General features: G+C 44.9%; 1 pseudogene; it reads right to left on the minus strand.

The window, feature by feature from the left end:
- Positions 1 to 239: 239 nt before the first annotated feature.
- LOC104867789 lies at positions 240 to 2,292 on the minus strand (annotated as a pseudogene).
- Between the last annotated feature and the right edge of the window lie 3,504 nt (positions 2,293 to 5,796).

The following is a 5,796-nucleotide window of genomic DNA, read 5'->3' on the forward strand; positions in this document are numbered from 1 at the left end:
CACACTGCTGGAGCTTGACCAACCTCAGAATACCAGGGGAAGAAAGTGATGATAAACACAGCAGGAAGTTGGAATGGTACGGACAACACACACACACGCACACACACCAGTCTCTCATGTATCCATATCACAGTTAATGACAATAACAACAATGATAAAAATAAAGGTACAGACAAAAAGCTCAGGTTAAGGTTGTGCTGCCACCAGCCAGGAAGGGTGTGTTCAGTAGCACAGGATACAGCTAATCTTTCTTCAAGTCCCTCGATTCAAAGAGCTTCAGCCATTCCTGCACTGTCAGGCCTTCCTTCAGACTCTTGGACCTAATATTTCTGAGTTGCCAGTGACACAGAATCTGTCTTTCTTCAGAAAGTCAGGGTTGCTTTTGGATTTCATTGTATGGTATCCTGTCTCAGCAGTGCCCTCAGGGGACTTTTCCCCCAGTGCTTTCTGTAGCTGTTTTCAACCTGCTCTCTTAAACTGCTGATATCACAGCCTGCCTTGCCCTTCTGGATGCTGAGCTCTGTGTAAATGTCTTTGTACTTGTCACTAGCATACTTTTCATCCCGCAGTGCTATCTGGAGCTCGTCCTTGAGAGAACTGATCTCCTGTTTCAGATACTGTATTTCTGATTCCTTAACCCACAATAAGACTTCTAGCTCTTAGGTGTTTTTGCCCTGCGTGAGGGGTGCCCCAGCAGCTTCCCCATCTCCATCTCCGGTCAGTAGTGTCCATAACCGTGTGATCTCTGCAGCTAGGCAGTTATTCAGCTCCTGGTTGTGGGCATTGAGCTTCAGGTTCTCGCAGGCACCGCCGGAGGGTATGCTGCTCAGCCTCCAGTGCCTGGGCCAGGTGAGCATTCTCCAGGCACTTCTGCAAGTATTTCTCTGAGAGGACCTCCAGCTCCCACTGCCCTGACTGCAGCTCCCCCAGGTACTGCCGCCTCAGGGCTTCAGTGTCTGAGTTGATGCTGCTGATTTGAGACTGCTGGCTCTTCTCCAGTTCGCGTTCCATCTCCTCCTGGTGGGCATTCTTCCGTGGCTTCATTGACTGAGATAGTGGCAGCAGTCCCCTCAGAGAGGAGGCGGTGTTTTTCCTCCTGAAGCTTCTCTATCTCCCTCTGGTGCTGCCTCTGAAAGTCTTCAATCTTCTTCTGGTGTGTCTCCTCCATTGCAGCAAAGCCCCACTCATATGTGGCCTGTAGCACATAGTCCCCTCCCCAGGCACTCTGCTCATGGCCCAATGCCATCCTCAGCTGGTCCTGCAAGAGCCAGTTCTCCAGCAGGGAGGTCAGTTCATGTATAGAGAGCCAGTCACTTCCATTCTCAGAGGACAGGTGGAAGGGGGCAATGGCCGCTTGCTTTTCCTCTTGGAGAGGGGTGGTCTCCACCTGATCAGTCTTACTGATGCTCAATTTCCATGTGGACACTTTGCATCTTAAGGTCGGTGCCAATTGCCAGCCCTCGGCTGCAGTTCACTTCCACACACAGAGCTGCATCCTCATTGCTTGGTCCATCCACAGCATCCAGCATACCAAAGTGCTTGGTGGCGTTCTTCCCGCCACCGTACACACTCCTGCTCTAGCTCACCCGGCTCCACCTTGGGTACCCAGGCTCAGGAGCATCAGGGTGCCCCGTGGTGTTGGCCCTCTCCTAAGACAGGGCCTGCTGGATAGGGTGGACTCAGCCCAGTCAAAGTTCTTGGAGCGGCCCTCTTGCCTTCTCTCCCAAGCATGGCTCCTCTTCTGCTCTGGATCCAGCTCCCCTGGCTCTGCCTCTTGCTTTCACTTGGCCTTGACCAGGTCTCAAAAGTTGAGCTGCTCTTGTTCTTTTCCTCAGGTAGTGAAGTGGGGTGGTGGCTGGGTGCACATGCTTTATGATGGTCTGGATCCAGTTATGCTGGATTCTGGATGTCATGGCTGACAGGGTGAACTCAACCTCCATTGTGTGTATCTGGAAGCCATAGTTTCTCTGGACTGGATACTCTGTGACATTGTAACATGTGGACAAGTCAATTTCCCCATTCTAGTCTACTGCCTCATCAGCCACGGAGTCCCTGTAGTATCTCAGGTTCTGATCAACCAGGACAAACCAGTGCTTCTTCCATTGGCCATCTTTGTACTGCTTGGTCAGCCAGCCTTTCTTGAAATTCAACAGGTCAGGGCATCATGGAGAACTCCGTGGACCTCCTGTCCAGTGACTTGGCTCTTTGGTGTGGAGACAGGGGTGAGGCTGAGGCATCCGAGAGAGGAGCTGTGGGGTGGGGGTTTCCCTGATGAAGTCTGGCTTCCTCCATTCTTTCCTTTTCCCTACCCCTCCCACTTCCCTTCCTCCTTTGCCCCTTTTTCTTACTATTTCACATTATCTATTATACATATTTATCTTCATTTACACTTTCAGTTCCTACACCAGAGAAACTATTCCATATTTACATGTGTGTCCTATTTATTTCACTTGAGAGTATGGCCTCATTGCACATCGATTTAGCTATAAATGTCTGTAATTTCTCATTCTTTATGGCTGAGTAGTACTCCATTTCATTAAACACACACACACACACACACACACACACACACACACACTCACACACACTTTCTTTATCCAGTCTCCAGTTGATGGGCAATTAGGATGTTTCCAAGTTTTAGCTATTACAAACTGTCTCACTATAAACATGGGTGCACATATATTGCTGTGGTATGATTCTTTTAATTCTTTTGGGAAGATACCCAATAAGGGAATAGCTGGGTCAAATGGGACATCTATTCCTAGTCCTTTGAGGTATCTCCATGCTGATTTCTACAGTAGGTGCACCAGTCTACACTCCCCTCAACAGCCGAGAAGGGTTCCTTTTTCTCCACAGCCCCACCAGCATTTGTTGTTGGTTGATTTTATGATAGCAGCCATTCTTTCTGGGGTGAGGTGGAATCTCGGTGTTTTCATTTGCATCTCTGGAATGACCAGTGATGTTGAACATTTTTTCATATGTTTATTTTCTTCCTCCTCCTCTTCCTCTTCTTTTGGTACCAGAGATTGAACTCAGGTCCTTGGGCTTGCAAAGCAGGCAGCAGAACCACTGAGCAAAATCCCCTATTTTCCTATGCCAACGTCTTCAAGAGTTCTACCTAAACTCTCTTTGAGCCAGTTTAGTGTTTCTGTTTTAATATTTAGATCTTTGATCCATTTTGAGTCTAGTTTAGTGCATGGTGAAAGATGTTCTTATAGTTTTAATTGTTGGCAAGTGGAAACCCAGTTTTCCAAGCACCATTAACGAAAGAGGTTTTCCTCTAGTGAGGGTGCTTGGCTCCTTTGTCAAAGACGAGGTGGCTGAGTATGTTGAGAGTTGTCTATGCATCTTGTAATCTGTTCTGCTGACTCTTGGGTCTGTTTGTTTGCCAGCACCATACTGTTATCACAGTAGCTTTGTAATATAGTTTCCAGTTGGGAATTGTGATGCCCCCTACCTTGCATTTGTTGCCTAGGATTATTTTTGCTATTCTAGATCTCTTCTGGTTCCAAATGAATTTTTGGATTGTTTTCCCTAATTCTGTGAAATATGCTATTGGAATTTCAGCTGGGATTGCATTTAATCTAATAGCAGTTAGGAAGTATGGCCATTTTCACTATATTTGTTCTTCCTACACAGGAGCAATGATGTCTTTCCATTTTCTGATACCCTCTTCAATCTTTTTTTTTTTCAGAGTGCTGTAGTTTTCAGAGTAGATGTCTTTGATTTGTCTCTTAGAGTGATTCCTAGGTATTTCATTTTTTTGGATACTATTTTGAAAGCAGTTATTTCTCCAGTTCCACCTCTCAGTGAGTGTGCTGTTTGTGTACAGGAAGGCTATTGGTTTTTGTGTGTTGACCTGAACCCAGCTACTCTACTAAATTTGGTTATTAAGTCTAGAAGACTTTTGGTGGAGTTCTTGAGGCCTTCTATATGTAGTATCATTTCATCTGCAAATAATGACAGTTTAACTTCTTCTTTTCCCATCTTTACTCCTTTTATTTTCTATTATCTAATTTCTGTGGCTAATATTTCCACAAATACATTGAACCGGAGTGGCGATAATGGACATTCAAGCGTTGTTGTTATAAATACAAGAATCCTGACATTATCCCTATGTATAACATTTTAAATTCTGTTTTACATATTTTCTTTGGAACAATCTGACTTCTAATTAAAAATGTTTTACTCAAAATGCATACCATTAAGATAGATGACTAAAAGATTCCAGCCAGGGCCTGGACCTGAAAAGAGCTGCACAGGGGTGCAAGCAACAGCCAGAGACCTGGCCACATTTGATCAATAAGTGCTTAAAGATCCTAGTGAGAAGCCATGTGGAACAGAGCTGTGCTAGTGAGGGGAGGTCCTGTGAGGGTAGGTTCTGCAAGGGCCCCACCCAGACCCCAGCAGCTTGGACCCACAGGTCCCAGCCAGGGCACCAAAATGTAAATAGCTGTGCAGGCATGCAAGCAGCAGCCAGAAACCTGCCCACATACCATCGATAAGTGCATGCAGAGCCCAGCCAGCAGTCCATTCAGACACCAGACTTGAGGCACAACCCGCAGCCAAAGGCCCTCCCAGACAACAACTACATAGGGGACCAGTGCCTCAGCCAGCGGCACACCCAGATACCATCCCTAGTGTGCACAGGCCCCAGCCAGTATTCTCCCTGGACAAGAGGGCAGCCCAGGGATCCAGAAGGCAGCCATTCTGAACCCAGGAAATGGCTCAGTAGTGGGCAGCAGAGACAAGGCTTCTTGGTGACTTGCTGAGAATTGAAGAACACTGGGTGAGCAAAATTTGTTTCAATGAAGGCACAGCAGGCTGCACCTCTTGAGATGGGAAGACACATAAAAAGTCTCAAAACCAGATTTCTAGATCACCTAAGGCCAAGGGGAAGCAAGATGGAACAATCTGATACTCAATCACCTGGACTCCCTGAACTGGTCATAAAACAGGATCTGGAAAAAAAAATCAGAAATAATTTCTCATATAACAACAGAGATCATGTGCATAGTGCAAGATATGATTAATAAATCTAGAATGGACACAGGATAAAAAAAGAGGATCTGAAGATCATGATGGAATCCCAGCATAAGAAACAGATGGAATCCATAAAACAGATGCAAGTAGATTTTCAGAAGATTAAAAACGCCCCTGAAACTTTACATAACAGAATGAGCCAATGTGAGGACAGAATCTCAGATATAGAAGACAGGATTGCAATTAGTGACCAGGAAAAGAAAAATGTCTTAAAAATAGTAAGGGACTACAAGAAATCAATGCAGCAGCTGCTAGATGATGCAAAAAATAACATAAGACTGATCAGAGTCAATGAAGAAACAGAAGAGAGTGCAAGGGACATAAAAATTTAAAAAAAACTGTTCACAGAAGTAATGGCAGAAAACTTTCAAGTAGGGGAAAATAATTTGATATACAGGGAAGAGAGACATATAGGATTAAAAATAGCTATGATCAAAAAAATCTATGCCTAGGCATCTAATAAATAGCTAAGATTCCAGAAACCCAAAAGAAGAACAAACTCCTATGAGCAGTTAAAGAAAGAAAAGAATCACGTAGAAGGGAAAGCTCATCAGAATCACAGCAGACTTATCAACACAAAACTCTCAAGTCAAGAAGAGCCTGGAGTGAAGTATTGCAGGCCCTAAAAGAAAATAACCTCCAACACAGACTGATGTACCCTGCAAATTTATCTTCCAAAATTGATGGAGAGATATGATACTTTCATGAAAAAGAGCATCTTAGGAACTTCATGAATACCAAACAAGCAATCCG

Source organism: Fukomys damarensis, unplaced genomic scaffold, assembly GCF_012274545.1.
Source record: "Fukomys damarensis isolate Sample0158 unplaced genomic scaffold, DMR_v1.0_HiC HiC_scaffold_39, whole genome shotgun sequence".
NCBI lineage: Eukaryota > Metazoa > Chordata > Mammalia > Rodentia > Bathyergidae > Fukomys > Fukomys damarensis.